Genomic DNA, 16,090 nt, shown 5'->3' with positions numbered 1-16,090 from the left:
ATAGGCCGCCTACTGAACTCCTCAGAAATTCTTGTTTAGTGCAAAATGGTGCAGCTAAGTTATTAGGCGGAGCATACATATTACTTCCGTTCTATACAGTCATTCCATTGGCTACCCATGAGTTACCAGGTTCAGTTCAAGGTTTTGGTTATATCACATACAAAGCCATTTGTGGCCTTGATCCTTCATATCTATGGGACTGCTTCTCTCCCTGTGCTCTGCCATGGCAGCTTTGCTTATCTGAACAGGGCCTTCTGCAGGTGGCTCCCTGCAAATGGGCAAAATCAACAACTGCTTCTACATGCAAATTCTCTGTTGTGCCTCCTACCTTATGGAATGGTCTACTTGATAAGGTTAGGAAAGCTCCCACTCTGTAGTGTTTAGAAAGGGAGAGGGACTGTAGACTATAAAACCGTGTACTGTCCGTTGCTGCAGGAATGTTTCTACTGGGTCATTTTGATGTTTAATATGTCATGTTAAAGCATTCATGCTTTGTTTCAGCTTTATATCCGATTTCTACTTGTTTTCAAATTTCTGCAATCCATTCTCTATTGTATTGTTTATTGAATGCCCCAGCCATTGATTGTATTGACTTACACTGTGTAATCTGCCTTGAGTCTCGGTGAGAAAGGCGAACTATAAATAAAGTAAATTAATCAATCAATAAAATAATATATACCTTGCTGGTCAGGTATAAAGCTAGCTGCCATTCTGACTTCATTGTTCAGCACAACCATGTGATAGTCAATGCATTTCTGTCCTCCCGGCAAGCTTATTCTCTCTTGGACTGTATACAGATAGCAATATGAAGCTCCACATGGGGCAGATGAAGAAAGGCAGCACCCCAAATGGGAGGATCAAGGCTGTTATCTTCTTGGTACAGACTGACAGTTGTTTTCTGAAGCTATGCAGCACATCTGCAGCAAGATGAAAGCATTCCTTGTTTATTATAGAGTAATTTACCAACAACAGGACCCAAACTACATCCAAACTAGTCTCACCCTAGATGGGAAGGACCCACAGCAAACACAGTTCTGTTTTCTATGTATGAAGCTCTATAATAACATAGATGTGTGTTCCCTTCTTGGAGTCTGTCAGTACTCACATTGGTTGCTATGGCAGGTTTCCATGACAGTGTCCTCACTCCCACTGTTCTCTGAGCTGCTCAATATAAACAGGCAGGTATTTACCTTTCTGGTTCAAGCAATATGGCATGTGTACCAGTACAGAGAAAGTCAGCTCCTTGTGACTGACAGGATACTGGAGCATAAATGACATCATCTTTACATTGCTGCCCTAGTTTTGAACGGACTGTGTCAGATTGCTAGATGGGATAGAGTCCAAGTAGATGGAGACTCCTATGATGATGGTAATACCTAATGCTTCAGGTTGTTATGCACAGCCAGCACATAGCCCTGTTTATCTCATGTAGAGAATGGGAAAATTCAATTTGTTTGTCTGAGACAACTCTGAAGGGGTCTGTTTCAGACCGTGCCACTGATCTTGAAGTAGCCTGCTCACTTCACACAGAAAATGGAGATTAAAAAAAAGGACTTTCACATAACATCTCAAGGATTCCTGTTGAAAAAGTTCATACGGAAGCATGAGAGTGAGGTATTGTTATTATTGGTTATTGTGCCTACAGTCTGAGGCATGATACAAAAAGTCAATCAGAAGGCACTGCCTGCTCTTCCATATGCAACAGTCCCTGCTAATGTAAAAAGATTCTAAACTCATCACATTGTATGTGTCAGAAACTTGATATTTAAGGAAGTGCCTTGTTTTATCTCTGAAAATCCAGTCAGGTTTGCTCAAAATATATGTTGTGAAGATTAAACTAAAGGTGAAGAGGACAGTCAAATTTGTCGTTCAAATGTCTGACCACCATGTTTATAGGACAAGTACATCTAATTTTTATACCTGAAGGGGGCACAGGTGAGGAGAGCTGAACATGATCCATTGCCAGGGCATTTTTCTTCTAGCCCAGCTCTAATACTGGTAGTGAGGTGGACCAGAGGGTGGGGAATACCTGAAGCAACAGAAGATTGGCCATCATAAATAATAAAGCCATGCTGTTCTAGCTGGTTGGTGGAGTGTTTATATCTGGGGAATCTCATGGTAATAAGCTTTTAGGTGGTTGTTAGGCAGGTTTCTGGACAACAGTGTTTGTGGATTTAGATGTACTCCTCTTTTTTCTATCCCCACAACTATTCTGTCCTAGAATTTTTGTTCTCTGATCTACTTTTCAAAACTATTTACGCTACCTGATATAATTCTGTAAAGGAGACACACTTTTCAAAAATACAATCAAGTAGCCTTTTGTGTATTGTTGATAGAAGTTGCTACATAACTGTGCCCATAATGTTACAGGATGCATCATGGTGGCCTTCAGTATCTTTCCCAAGAACACATTGCCCAAGTCTCTGAGTCTTGGAGGAAGGGCAATATCTCTTCCATTTAATAAGAAGCAATTTTTAGTTACTGTTTCCTTGTGTTTGTAGAGGTTCTCTCCTTTGCTGTTTTTGTAGGATCAAGAGGGTTAATATAAAGGTTTAATATCAAGAGGGTTAATATAAACAATTCTTCAGAATTACATTTCCCTGGGTACATGGCACTGAGTGACAGGACAGTCAGATTTTATTGTAATATAAACATCTTAAATGCTTGGAGCCACATGTCTGTTATAAGTTTGGAACTTCTCTGAGAAACTGTTCTTTCAATTCTACAACTTAGTTGCAAAGTGAAAACAAGAGAAAATGTTTAGAGTTAGAAGGAACTTTCTCACCTCACTGTAAGACCAAGTTGACCTGCAGCTTAATCTCTAAAATGTGGGAGAATTTGCCTACCAAGGCAAACTTCACCTCCTGTGTGGGTGTTTAACTTCAATAATGCTCTTATAGGTATTTAGGAGAGGAGTCTTCAGAAAAATCTCTTAACTGCTCCCCTCTTTGAGCATTATTGAAGCTCATAAAATGTAAAGTCATTATCATGATCCCGTGGAACCTCCAGAGATAGTTGGACTTGGAACCGTCTCTTCCATTTTCTACACAACATAGGTGAGCAACTGATGAAACACAAAAACTCCATTAATAAAATCAACAGGCCTCTGCCTGTGATGACAAGACCCTTAAGGCAGGCCAGGGTCCATTCAGGAAGGTCAGACAACCAGGACCAAATGAAATCTTCCCAAGCTAGTTTATATCCATTGTGATAGTGTGCAGTGGGAATCATGTGTTTGGTGTAAATTTTTTTACTAACCCATTAGTGTCATCAATAAGGATACAGCATTCTATAACAAAGTCTAGGGCAAGCTGATTCTGGACACCATTAGTCTTATCTGAAACTGTTCAAAGGATATGGTTGCTAGTGCTGTAGCTGAATCTTTAGTCACAATTTTAAACATAACTTAAAGTCATAAAATAGCTGTTTCCCAACATCCCAACAGTTGTTCCTGTACAGGGAATAAAATCCATAGGCCAAAGTCAATCCGTATATTTTTGTCCATATTAAAGCTGGCAGGTTTGCATCCCCTCAGGAAGACCCATAGTGCAGAGGCAATAATTATGGCAACTGGCACTATCTGACTAAGTGAATATAGTAGGGCTGCCAATTCCCTGCCTGGGGCAGGGGATCCCCTGTTCCCAACTCCTCCCCCAACCCCATTTACCTGGCCAGTGGGGGGGGGTTGCACCCCTGGGGTGCTGTCACAGGCTGGGCTAGCCCAAGCAGGGTGGTTCAAGTCCAAACCTTAAGGCCAAAGTCAAAGGGGAGTTCCAAGAGCAAAAGCCAAGTCAAACCGGTGGTCAGAGCACGAGATAAAGCCAGGAGTGAGTCCAGAGTCCAAGAGCGAGGTCAGGCACAGTCCGAGGTCAGTCACCGATAGCATCAGGTCCAAAAGCAGGCACAGGCAAGGTTCACAGAACATAGAGTGGTTGCAAGCAAAGGACACATCACTTCCACGCCCGGCAGTTCCTCCAGACTGGCTCTTATAGCCGGGAGTGGTTTTCAGCCAGCTGCTGGGGGCTCCATCCTGACGCTACTCATCGTCACTCTCCAGCAGCTGGCGTTGGCTCAAGAGGCGAGCACTGCGCCGTCTCTCCTGCAGTTCCAGTCTCTGGCGCTGCCTGCGGCGTTCCTTGGGCGTGGGTGAACCTGGGGGGGGGGGTGGAGGCTCTTGGCTGCGCTGCACCTGTAGAAGTCCCTGGCTGAGCTCCCCCTGTGGTATTGGAGCTAGAGGGTGCTGGTGTCTCAGCTGCTGGCTGCAAGCTCTGATCAACCAGCAGCTGTTGCTCCTGATTGCTGGCTTCTGCTGAATCAAGGCTAGGGCTGGCTACACAGGGCTCCTCTCCTGCAGAGGAGACCTCGCTCTCAGACTGGGCCATGACAGGTGCCACCCGGCGGTGTGACGCACCCCCACAATGCGCCGTGGTACACCCCTGCACCCCGCTGTGGCTTGCCCCCGCACGAGTGGGGGGGGGAGTCAGCCCTTCGGCAAGCGCAGGAGCACACACTGGGCCGGCCTTTGACCCACATGATGACATCACTTCCCAGAAGTGACATCATCACACATGCCGGGAGCATATGCATGTGCAAGAGAAAGGATGGCGATCACTGCAGAGGGTGAGTGCCAGGTTCCCAGTCCCCCACTGGGGGACTAAAGGGACCTGGCAACCCTAGAATATAGCCAGGCCAGGTAGCAATGTCTCTCTAAATTTTGGGCACGGTTTATACAAACCCAATAATGTCTTAATAATGCTATCACTATAATTACACATGGTTGTGTAGCTCATCCTGCATCCAAGCAGTATATCTGAGACAGCTGCCTGAAAACAAAAGAGGTGACCAAAAACCAAATCCTTTTAGGAAATTACACAAGCTTTCTATGTCAGATGCTAGCATCTGCCATAACCATGATGGAAGGAGGGAGATGGAGGTTCCCATGAACTGACTGTTTTCACTAACCTGCTCCTCCTTGGAGGCTTCAAGGCCCTGTACACATAGTTCCCAGCAGGAAGGGGGCGGGGAGGAATACTAGCCTGGGAGGGATTTATGTGTCTATGCTGTTGTAGTGCCTTATTCTGGACAAAGACCATCGTAGGATGTCCATCATAAGATTATGATACTAGATTTGTTCAATAAAGCTTTACAAATCCTGTGGAGACTTTTGGAAATGTGTCTTGGCATGATCCTTACATTCTACCAGATAGGGTATACAATAATGTAGGTTATTTGAATGTACAGTGACAACTAAGTGACAACTATATGCTTGATGTAATTGTCTACAACCTGGCTGGTATCATCAGTGTCCAATGCAAACCAATTTTATAATACCATTTGTCCAATTTAAAAATTGTTCAAATGACAAAATTGTCAGAGCTAAGGCTGCATTGATACAATGATCTTCAAATCTTTAATATGACTTTAAAAGGTCTAAAATAGCTCTTCTCAGCATTTTGGTAGTGTCAATACAAAGGACCAAAAGAACACAAGCCAAGGGCCATCCATATATCCTTTTCCAAATTAAGGCAGACGTGTCAATATTCTCTTGGGCAAACTTGTGGGGTAAGTTAAACCAACAAGGGTGAATGCACCCCTTCCCCCCATTTGATAACATCATAAAGCTGAAGAGAGCACCATCAGCCAGATTTTACATACACACACACAGGCCAGAAAATTTAGGGCCATTGTCCACAACTCAGGTATTAACTTTAATCAGCATGTAAAACTTCAAAATATCTCTCATATTGTTATCAGTTCTGGGTCCTTTGCTTTTCTTTCAAATGTACCTTTACTGGATGAAAGCCCTCTATAAAACAACTCCAGAAAATATAAAGTCATGTATGCTTAGGGGGCAGAGTTCAATAACTGGATATCAATTTTAGTCTAATGTGTAAAAGATTTCTCCCATTTAAATCCGAATAATTTTGAACGATGTGGTAAATTTGAAGTTAAAGTTGATTATATTACTTATTCTAAGTACTGGAAAGATAGAAACCAAGTCTATCAATCCACTCATGCCTATAACTGTCAAAAGAGAGGATTTTTTTTTTTAAACCAAACTTACCAATCATGAACTGTTCCTTCCCTCTGTTTATTCATACCTCAAGGAAATACCAGGTGTGCCAAATGCACTACCATCAAAATTGCCAAAATCAACCCCAAAACGCCAAAGACAATAATCATAACAGCATACACAATTCCTTCTTTGTTTCTTCTGCCGTTCAGGCTGTGAGCTGCATGAAACTTTGCTGGAGCCCGTCTTCATATACACTGCCATGGATTTTCTTAAGTCCATTCTTGGGTTGATTTAGTATTTAGTTGTTCGGTTTCTGAAGCATTTATAAGTCCTTCATCAGGCAATGTTCTTGTAAATTGGAAAGGACAATATTCCTAGCCAGAAGAATCCTAATACAGCCTTTCCCCATTTGGTGCGAGTCCAGTTCACTTTTAGTGGACCAAGTCTCCAGGCTCTTTATGCCAAGGGCAGCAACGTCTGTTGGGGCAAACTGGGAGATTAGCGCCGAATCCACACTACATAAAGTTTCCCACAGTTTTCCAACCTTTTTTGCGCAAATCTGAGTGCTGTTCACACTACCTGTTTTCCATTCCACAGTTCTCTCGCTTCTCTTTCGGTTTGGTTTTCATCGCCAGTTACTGGTCTCTTGTGGGAGTTGCACGGTGGACGTGAATGCCTAGAAGCGGATTTTGAGCACCTTTTCTTGAAACCACCCCCACTTCCGTTTCTCTACCTTGTATAGGAAGCCCGTTCCTAACGCGTCGATTGGCTTATTGTCCCCGCAAATGCTCCGTACTCCATGAACGCTGGGCTTTCATAGCTTACTTTGTTCTATTGAAAACATTATTTTGATGTTGCCAGAATAAAATCTCGTTGCTGGGGAAAGCGGTCTGCAGAATTCTATCCTCAGTGGTGCGATGCGGACCACCCCATGTTTTCTGTCCTTTTAAAATTTTTTTAATCTGATTAATGTAATATCGAAATTCCGCTAAATGTTCTTGTGCAATTCAGAATATCACGGAACACATAGGCACTACAGATTCCCTTTTTTCCACGGCCACCGCAACTTCCTAAATATTTTTATAAATACTGAAATTTTAAATGGGATCCATGATAATGAATCCTACTAGCCACTATCACCCCCAAAGAGATCTTTCCTGCGTGCTTCCTTTTTATAGGATTTTTAAGTACCCCCGCCAGAAATATGAACTAATCGCTACGAAAAGTGGCACATGATATATCACTTTGCTGATGTTTCAGTATATTGCGATTTCAAAATAACGGAATTTTGTTTAAAAAAAAATTGGGCGGGAAGATTAAGCCCCGCCCACTAAGACAGCTTTGCCAACGGCTGTGTGAACAGTAGGTCGCGCAAGGAATACGCAGTTTAAGCATGAATGTGAACAGAGAGGTGAAATTTGCGGGTTGGAAACACATGGAAGTTTTCCGTTAAAAAAACGGAAAATAGGTGAGTGTGGATTCGGCCCAGAACTCGTTCATGAAGGTGGTTTAAAAGTGCACTCAGCTGGATCGTATATTAGAGGCAACAGTTGACAATTCTGAAAGTGTATGAGATTTCAAATTGTAAAAATATCCTTTAAGTGTAACATGACTAGAGGGAGGGCATAGGCCCATCCTAAATCTCTTTAATCACACACTTGTTTCATTCATCAGCCTGGGGTCAATATCCCTATTTTCTCCCCCTTTTCTGTCTATCAATCCCACTTACTCTGAATAATATAAAGTATAAATTCTCTGCTTTATAATAGACCTCACATCCACTATCACTAAACAAAATTTTAAACCCATTTACAATTTCTAAAAAGGGAATCATAAACCCAAAGGTGCTGAAAATCCACAACCAGTTATAAAACATTACAATACCATTTGTCACCGTATAAAACTCAGGGGCATTCCATGATATTAAATCAGCACTACCCCCCACCCTTTTGTCATTGTGGGGAAGCCGAATGAGCTTTCCAGACAGGGGACAAGGAGTGGACTATGGACAAATGTGCCAGATGAAAATGTAGCATGAAGGTTAGCCCACAGGGACAAAATTGGGAGCACAGAGGAATCCCAGGCAGAAACCACGGCAAACAGGAACCTGACCACACTGCATGTTTGGCTGCCAGATCAGGCTGTGCACAGCCTTGTGGAGCTTGTGGACGCAATGGAAGCAGTGTAGAATTCCTTTTGTCACCACTGCTATCTCATAGGCTTTATTCCCTGTGGGCAATGGCTGTACTCATTATTCCCTGTGGGCAAGTGTGGTCTCCATTTTTGCCTATGGGCAATCTATGTCCCCATTATTCCCTGTGGCCAAGTGTGCTGACCCTGTGGTCAAGTGTGCTGTCTATGTTCCCATTATTCCCAGTGGGCAATTGCTGTCCCCATTATTGCCTGTGGGCAAGCGTGCTTTCTATCATTCCCTATGGGCAAGTGTGCCTTCCATTATTCCCTATGGGCAAGTGTCATCTCCATTATTGACTAGGGGGAAGCATAGTCTCCCTTATTTCCTACTAGTAACAAAGCCCGTTCTGGGAAAAAAATACAATGGGCTCTAGAAAGGGGTGGGCAGGCAGGCAGGCATTGCCTCCTCCTCCTCCGTGACTGATCCCGGCCAGGTGAAGGCATGCGGGGGCGGGGGGACAGGCATTGCCATCTGCTCCACTACTGATCACAGCTGGGCGAAGGGGGGAAGGCATTGCCACCTGCTCTGCTCCTGATCCCAGCTGGGTGAAGGCGGGGGCAGGCATGGCCACCTGCTCCGCTCCTGATCCCAGCTGGGTGAAGTTGGGGGCGGGCATTGCCACCTGCTCTGCTCCTGATTCTTGCCTGTGCTTCCCATTGTGGTGTGCTCTCTAGAGGGATGGGGCTTCCCTCCATGGCAGCACCCTCTGGAGGCACACCAGAGTGAGTTGTCAGGAATACAGTTTGCCTTTTATATAGTAGAATGGGCAAGCATGTGTTCTCTACTGGAAATCATGTATTGTGTATGTGCAATTGGTGTCCTTTGTTTTAGTATGTCCCAAGTTCAACATATTAGAAATGAAAACATGGAAATATTCAATTTTTATTAGCCCTTGTCCGGTGTCTGAGGTGCAGCCCCCGGACTTGCCGGGAGGAGGGGATGGGAGACAGTCGGGAGACAGCCGCCCCATGCCCCAGCAGACAACCAGGGCCAGAACCTACCTACACAGGAGGGAGGGAAAGAAGCCCCAAAGCCCCAGAGGGTTAGAAGGGGCAGGTGGAGGCCAGCTAGTCCCACCCTCCAGTGGGAGTCTAGGAGGTCAGGCAGGGAGAGGGGTCAACCCAGAGGGGGCCAGAACAGAGGGAGAGGGCCAAGGCAGCAGGGACAGCTAGCCAGCAGCTAACCAAACAGAAACCTTACCAGCCAGGGAGGAGAGACTGCCACAGCAGCTCAAAGCCACGCCCCAGCCTGCAACCCAGCTAGAAGTCAATAGCCTGGTCCAGGGGATACCAGGAACAAAACAACCCCAGGTGAAGCTGCCTGAGACGCTTGGCAGCCAGCCAAGGAAACACAGGTGTGCCAGCCCAGTGCTTCCAGCCGAGCAAACACAGGTGCAGCTGCCTGAGCCAGCCAGGGCAGTGGTTAGAGGGCAGGAGGAGGGCATGGTTGACAGGTGGAGCAGGGAAAGGCTGAAAGGATAAAAGGGAAGTCCACCCAGAGGGCAGGGTGGGTTGTGTAGGAGGAGTGGAGTAGGAGTTGTTGGAGGTTGGATGGAGAAAATGAGTGAGCGAGGAAAGAAGGTGGCGATGGAGACGAAGGAGGAAGGTGGACACAGGAGCAGGGTTAGGTTGAGGGGGTTGGCTGGTGGCTTGAGAGGGTGCATGGGTGATGTATACCTCCCCCTTCTTCCACAAAGCAGGACCCTGCATGATCTCTAGCAGCGTCCCAGGGCCAAAGCCAGGTACCCTGGCGCCCAACACAGCAGTGCCCAGGAGAAAACCTGACAGCCCTTTCCTGCAATAATGCTCCCAGAACTGCTCAAAACAGGCGGGAACAGGTAATAAAGAAATGCTAGTATCACAAAAAACAGTGGGAAGCATTAAAGACACTGGACAGCAATATATTAGAAATGAAATCACTGAACTGGCATGCTTTTATTAACCCTTTCCCTGCCAAAACACCCCCAGAACAACGCAAAAGAGGCCAGAATGAGCACTAAAGAAATGCTACGATCCAAAAACAAAAAATAAAAAACAGTGAGAAGTATTCAAGACACTGGAGAACAATATATTAGAAATGAGAATGGGGCAATGTTTTAATTTTATTAACCTCTTTTCAAATTAAACTAATTTTCAACAAAAAATACTTTATTAGAACAGTTGCCAAGGCATACCAACCAGCCTAATAGATATTGTACATTGTTGTACATGACAGTGATATACCAAGCTACAAAAGTTCCAATTCAATTAATTGGTTTTGTGCAAAAACAGCTTGGAATGGATTTTTCTTTGTATACACCGATCAAATTCGTAGAAGCAACAGAACTAACAGCGCAACCAGTCACAAAAGTCCCACAGAATACTCTTTCTGCTACCCTTTTCAGGCAATGTACTATTTTGCAGAAAGATAATATAGAAAGAACACTTCCCCTTAGTCCACACCTGCCACAATGACAAGTGCCACGGGACTCTTCATATATGGTTAAATTCAGGGGGTCATTTCGTAGAAAAAGAGCTGCAGGAACTCATTAGCATATGCCATGCCCCTTGACATCACCGGAAGTGTGTCATTAGCATAACTGATTTGCATATGCCACACCCCCTGACATCACCTATCCTGGCTGTTTTGGATCCAATCCTGGCCATTCAGGGCCGAAATTGGGCTCAAAATGGCAAAAAGGAGCTGAAAATAGCTGAAAAGGGGACCAAAATGGTCAGGATCAGGCCGCTGCTGAGCGGGAGAGTGATCCACCACCTATAAGAGGCCCGATCCTGGCTGTTTCGGGACCAATCCTGGCTGTTTTGGTTCCGATCCTGGCCATTTTAGGCCCGAATTGGGCCCAAAATGGCAGAAAGGGGACCAAAATGGCCAGGATTTGGCTGCTGCCAGATTGGGGGGGGGTGTCTCACACCTGGAAGTGGCCTGATCAGGGCCGTTTGGGCCGAAAATGGCATTTTGGAGCCAGTTTTGACCCTGATTGGGGCCCAAACAGCGAGGATTGGGTTGGTGCCAGGCAAAGGAGGCTTCCTCTGCCAGGCACTGACCCAATCCTAGCGGTTTGGGCCCAGAGCAGGGTCGAAAGAGCCTGGAGCAAGTCGGTGCTGGGTGGGGGGGGGGTTCCCCCATCCGGCACCCAAATGATCCGGGCTGTTTTGGTCCCAATCTGGGCCGTTTCAGCCTGGGGCAGAAACGGACCCAAAATGGCTGGAAATCAGGTGGGCGGGGCCACCAGACAAGTGATCTCTTTGGAGAACCGCCGGAATGGCATTCCGGCACATTCCCCCTTGAAATGAACCCTGGTTAAATTGCATCCATAGCTTCTCTGTATCTTAATAGAAAGGAGAGAAAGTTGAGTGTCATCCATATATTGGTGACTCTCATCCAAAATCTCAAGATGATCTCTTCCAGTAGTTTTGTATAGATCTTAAAAAGCATTAGAGACAAGATGGAACCTTATAGTTTGGTGTTGCCTCACTGATTCATCCTTGTTCGTGTTTTTTCTGTTTTTATTTTTATGTATTTTAAAGAGACCAGTGGCCAAGAGGGCAAGCAGATTTCTCCCAGCAGCATCTGTTTGAAAGCTCCCTTCCAGAAAGGGCTCAAACCAGTCTAGCATAGCACTGATCAGGTCCATCTGCCATGTGGTTCTGAAAGATTGTTACCCAAAAGGCTACCTGTATATGTACCCCTTCCCTTAATAAAAGTACTTTGAGCATGTCTAGGGTGCAGACCAGAAACCAAAGTGTTAACATAAAGTGGGGCTTTCATCCTGTGGAGGGTGCTATTCTTGCTGCTGAGAAAAATGTCACAGAGGAATGGGGAGGGGGGGTGGAGGGGAGGGAGAAGTCTGGGTTTGCTGCCTCCAGATAACTCTGCTAACACTGTGTGGAATTAACCAAACAAAAGCATTTATGATGAGGAATTAACCAGACACAAGTACACTTAAGGATTGCCTGGTGATGAAGTAGAGTCATTGCTTGACAGCTGTGGTCAAATGATTGACAGAAAACAAATTGAAATTGAACCCAAATAAGATGGAAGTGATGTTGGTTGGAAAGGCAGAGATTTTGAAAATATTGTACTGCCCATCTTCAGTGGAGTTCAGTTGACCCTGACTGACTCAGAATCTGTTCGTCAAGTGTAGAGAGAAGCAATGTTAGCTGGAAGCGTAGTTTAAAAAGACAGAGCTGGCGGGGATCACTCTTCAGATGATTTGTTAATTTCATATTTGCCTCCAGAAAGGCCTCCTCTAAGCGACTCTCAGTTAAGAGACAAGGGGTTATACTGAATCCAGCACTGTAGTTAAAAAAGCAAGTTAATGCAGCTGCAAAAAAGGCCTTCTCCAAACTCAGGCTAGCCTGGACACAGACTAGCCTACCTTGACACAGCCAATCTGGCCACCTGGATTCATACCATGGTAATATCAAGACTAAACTACTGTAATGCACTCTATATAGGAGACTCCAGCTGCTGCAGAACACTGCAGCTCATTTACTAGCAGGAGCTAGGCAGAGGTTTTGATTATCACATGGCCTTGGCCCCTCATATCTGCAGGACCACCTCTTTCCATATTTTCCACCATGGCAGCTTTGCTCATCTGAACAGGGCCTTCTTTAGATACCATGTGGGAGGGAGGGAGAAAGTAGCCATGTCTCTAGGCCTGTAAAGCCTAAATTCCTTTGTTCTTCGCATGTGTAAGAAGCCTTTTTCTTCTGCATATGGGTCCATTTTTATTACAACAACAACAACAACAACAACAACAACGATTTATATACCACCCTTCAGGACAACTTAGTGCCCACCCAGAGCGGTTTACAAAGCATGTCATTATTACCCCACCCCCCGCCCCAATAAAACACCCTGTGAGGTGGATGGGGCTGAGAGAGCTCCAGAGAGCTGTGACTAGCCCAAGGTCACCCAGCTGGCTTCAAGTAGAGGAGTGGGGGATCAAACCCGGCTCTCCAGATTAGAGTCCTATGCTCTTAACCACTACACCAAACTGGCTCTTTTGGGGTTCACCAACCCACAGTTTGCAAAACAGTAGGTGAAGATGACCCCATTTGGGCATGTCATCTACTTACATCTTTGTGGCTGCATGGCAGACAGAGCTGTCTTTGGGATATACATTTCCAGATGGCCCAACTACCTGGTTCTAGGTTACAGTGTTAGCAAATATGAATGCGTGCTGTCACAGGATGGCATTGTCAACAATATCAAAAGGCACTGAGAAGTACAGAAACACAAACAGGGATGCAGTCTCCCAATCAGAGGACCAGTGTAGAACATTCATCAGGGTGACCAATGATGTTTGTCTGCCATGATGAGAGCAACAATCAGACTGAAATGGATCATCTTTATGACTTAGCAACAGGGGTGGACAGGGTTGCCAAAATAACCATGGAAAATGGCTCTTATCTGTTATATCCTAGCGTATGACATTTGCAGCTCCACCATCCTCAGCCTTCCTAGTCTTACGTTTGCAGACTCTTGCTTGAACCAGGAGATTTGGGGTGTGGAAGAGTTGATGGCTAGTTTAGATGGATTGTAACCTCCATGTTTGGTTCAAGATTTTTCTGCGAACAAGGGTATAACTGATATTTGTAGGAACATAAATTCTATCCACTCCATATCATGAAAAGTTTCAACTGCCCATTTCCTCTATTAAATGGACATTTTTCTCCAGAACTGTTGGTAACCATAACTCTAGGCCACGTTGTCTTTAATGCTTCCTACATTTTTTGTGGTACTAGCATTTCTCCAGTGCCCGTTCCAGGCTGTTTTGTGCTGTTCTGGGAGCATTTTAGCAGGGATAGTGTTAATCAAACATTATGGTTCAGTGTTTTCATTTCTATAATATTGTTTTCCAGTTTCTTTAATGCTTCCTACTGTTTTTTGTGGTACTGTAATTTATTTAGTGCTTGTTCCATGGTGTTCCAGGAGCATTTTGGCAGAGAAAGGGTTAATGAAAGCCTGATATTTCCATGTTTTCATGTATAGACTATTGTTTTCTTGTGTCTTTAATCCTTCCCGCTGTTACCTGTGGTACTAGCATTTCTTTAGTGCCCATTCTGGCCTGTTCTGTGGTGTTCCAGGAGCCTTTTGACAGGGAAAGGGATAATGAAAGCCTGATATTTGCATGTTTTGAATAATAGAATACTTTTCTCTTGTATCTTTAATGCTTCCTTTTTTAAAAAAAATAGTCCTATCATTTCTTTAGTGCACGTTCTGGCCTGTTCCGTGGTATTCTGGGAACATTTTGGCAGGGAAAGGGTTAATAAAAGTGTGCCAGTTCAGTGTTTTCACATTTCTAAACCATTGTTCTCTGGTTTCTTTATTACTGCCCACTGGTTTTTGTGGCGCTAACATTTATTTAGTGCCCATTCCAGCCTGTTCTGTGGTGTTCCGGGAGCATATTGGAAGAGAAAAAGTTAATAAAAGCATATTTCCATGTTTTCATTTATAGAGTACTGTTCTCTTGTGTCTTTATTACTTCCCACTGTTTTTTGTGGCCCTATCATTTCTTTAGTGCCCATTCCAGCCTGTTCCATGGTGTTCTGGGAGCATTTTGGCAAGGAAAGGGTTAATAAAAGCATGATATTTCATTTTTTTTATTTCTAAAGTATTGTTCTCTGGTGTCTTTATTACTTCCCACTGATTTTTGTGGTACTAGCGTTTATTTAATACCCATTACAGCCTGTTCTATGATGTTCCTGGAACATTTTGACAGGAAAAGGGTTAATAAAAGGATGCTTCCATGTTTTTATTTCTAAAATATTGTTCTCTGGTGTCTTTAACACATCCCACTGTGTTTTGTGGCACCACTATTTGTTTAATGCTGGTTCCAGACCGTTCCTTCCTTTTTTGGCTTTTACCATCCTGTTCTGTGGTGTTATGGGAATATTTTGTCAGGAAAAGGGTTAATAAAAGTGTGCCAGTTCAATGTTTTCATTTCTAAAATCTTCTTCTCCAGTGCCTTTAATGTTTCCCACTGTTTCTTGTGATCGTATCATTTCTTTAGTGCCCATTTCAGCCTGTTCTATGGTGTTCTGAGAGCAGGGAAAGGGTTAATAAAAGCATGATACTGCCATGTTTTCATTTCTAAAGTATTGTTCTCTGGTGTCTTTAACACATCCCACTGTTTTTTGTGGTACCACTATTTGTTTAATGCTCGTTCTGGCCTCTTCCATGGTGTTCCAGCGTTTACCGCTTCCCCCAAAGTAAGGCTATCCTGAAAGTGGGAAAACTATGCTGCAGTAAGAAATCCTCTGCTTTGCGCAGAACAGGCTCTTCATCTAATCAGATTTCCCTCCAAGGGAAATTCCCTGTCTGCAATAAGTACCTGAGCCCTCCTGCAACGAGTTTGTCAACAAGGCCATTTGCCGCACACTCGTAAAATAAGTTTCTCCAGCCAAGCTAGTTATCCTGGGGGAGAGGAGAGAGATATTTCCATGCAGTCTGCCTAGACATTTCTACAACGTATTACGCCATTCTGCACGCCCCCCCCCCCTCCAAACGTCGCGCCTGAAACCAGCTAGTTTATGAGGGGGGAGGAGAGACAATTGCGCTCTGAGTTGGGGGAGCCCTCCACTCCAAACCAAAACTGTGTAGCGCGTTAGGGAGATAGCTGGGGATTCCTTCCAGGATGAGTTATCGAGCTTGATCGTTATTTGCCGCATCTAACCTCTTCGAGGCTATATAGCTCAACTGACAGATCAAAATAAGTGCCACACAGCGGCAGCAGTGAGTTGCTGACCGGCACCTTCGCTTTTAGGCGAATTTCAACACATAGGAGCGTAGCGGCGTTCTCGGAAGCCTCATGTCCTCACCGAGGAGCCGTAGCCGGGCTCTACCCGCTGCCTCTTGGTCCGTCAGGGGTAGTC

The sequence above is a fragment of the Eublepharis macularius genome, chromosome 2, assembly GCF_028583425.1.
Source record: "Eublepharis macularius isolate TG4126 chromosome 2, MPM_Emac_v1.0, whole genome shotgun sequence".
Classification (NCBI taxonomy): domain Eukaryota; kingdom Metazoa; phylum Chordata; class Lepidosauria; order Squamata; family Eublepharidae; genus Eublepharis; species Eublepharis macularius.
This window is presented reverse-complemented; position numbering follows the sequence as displayed.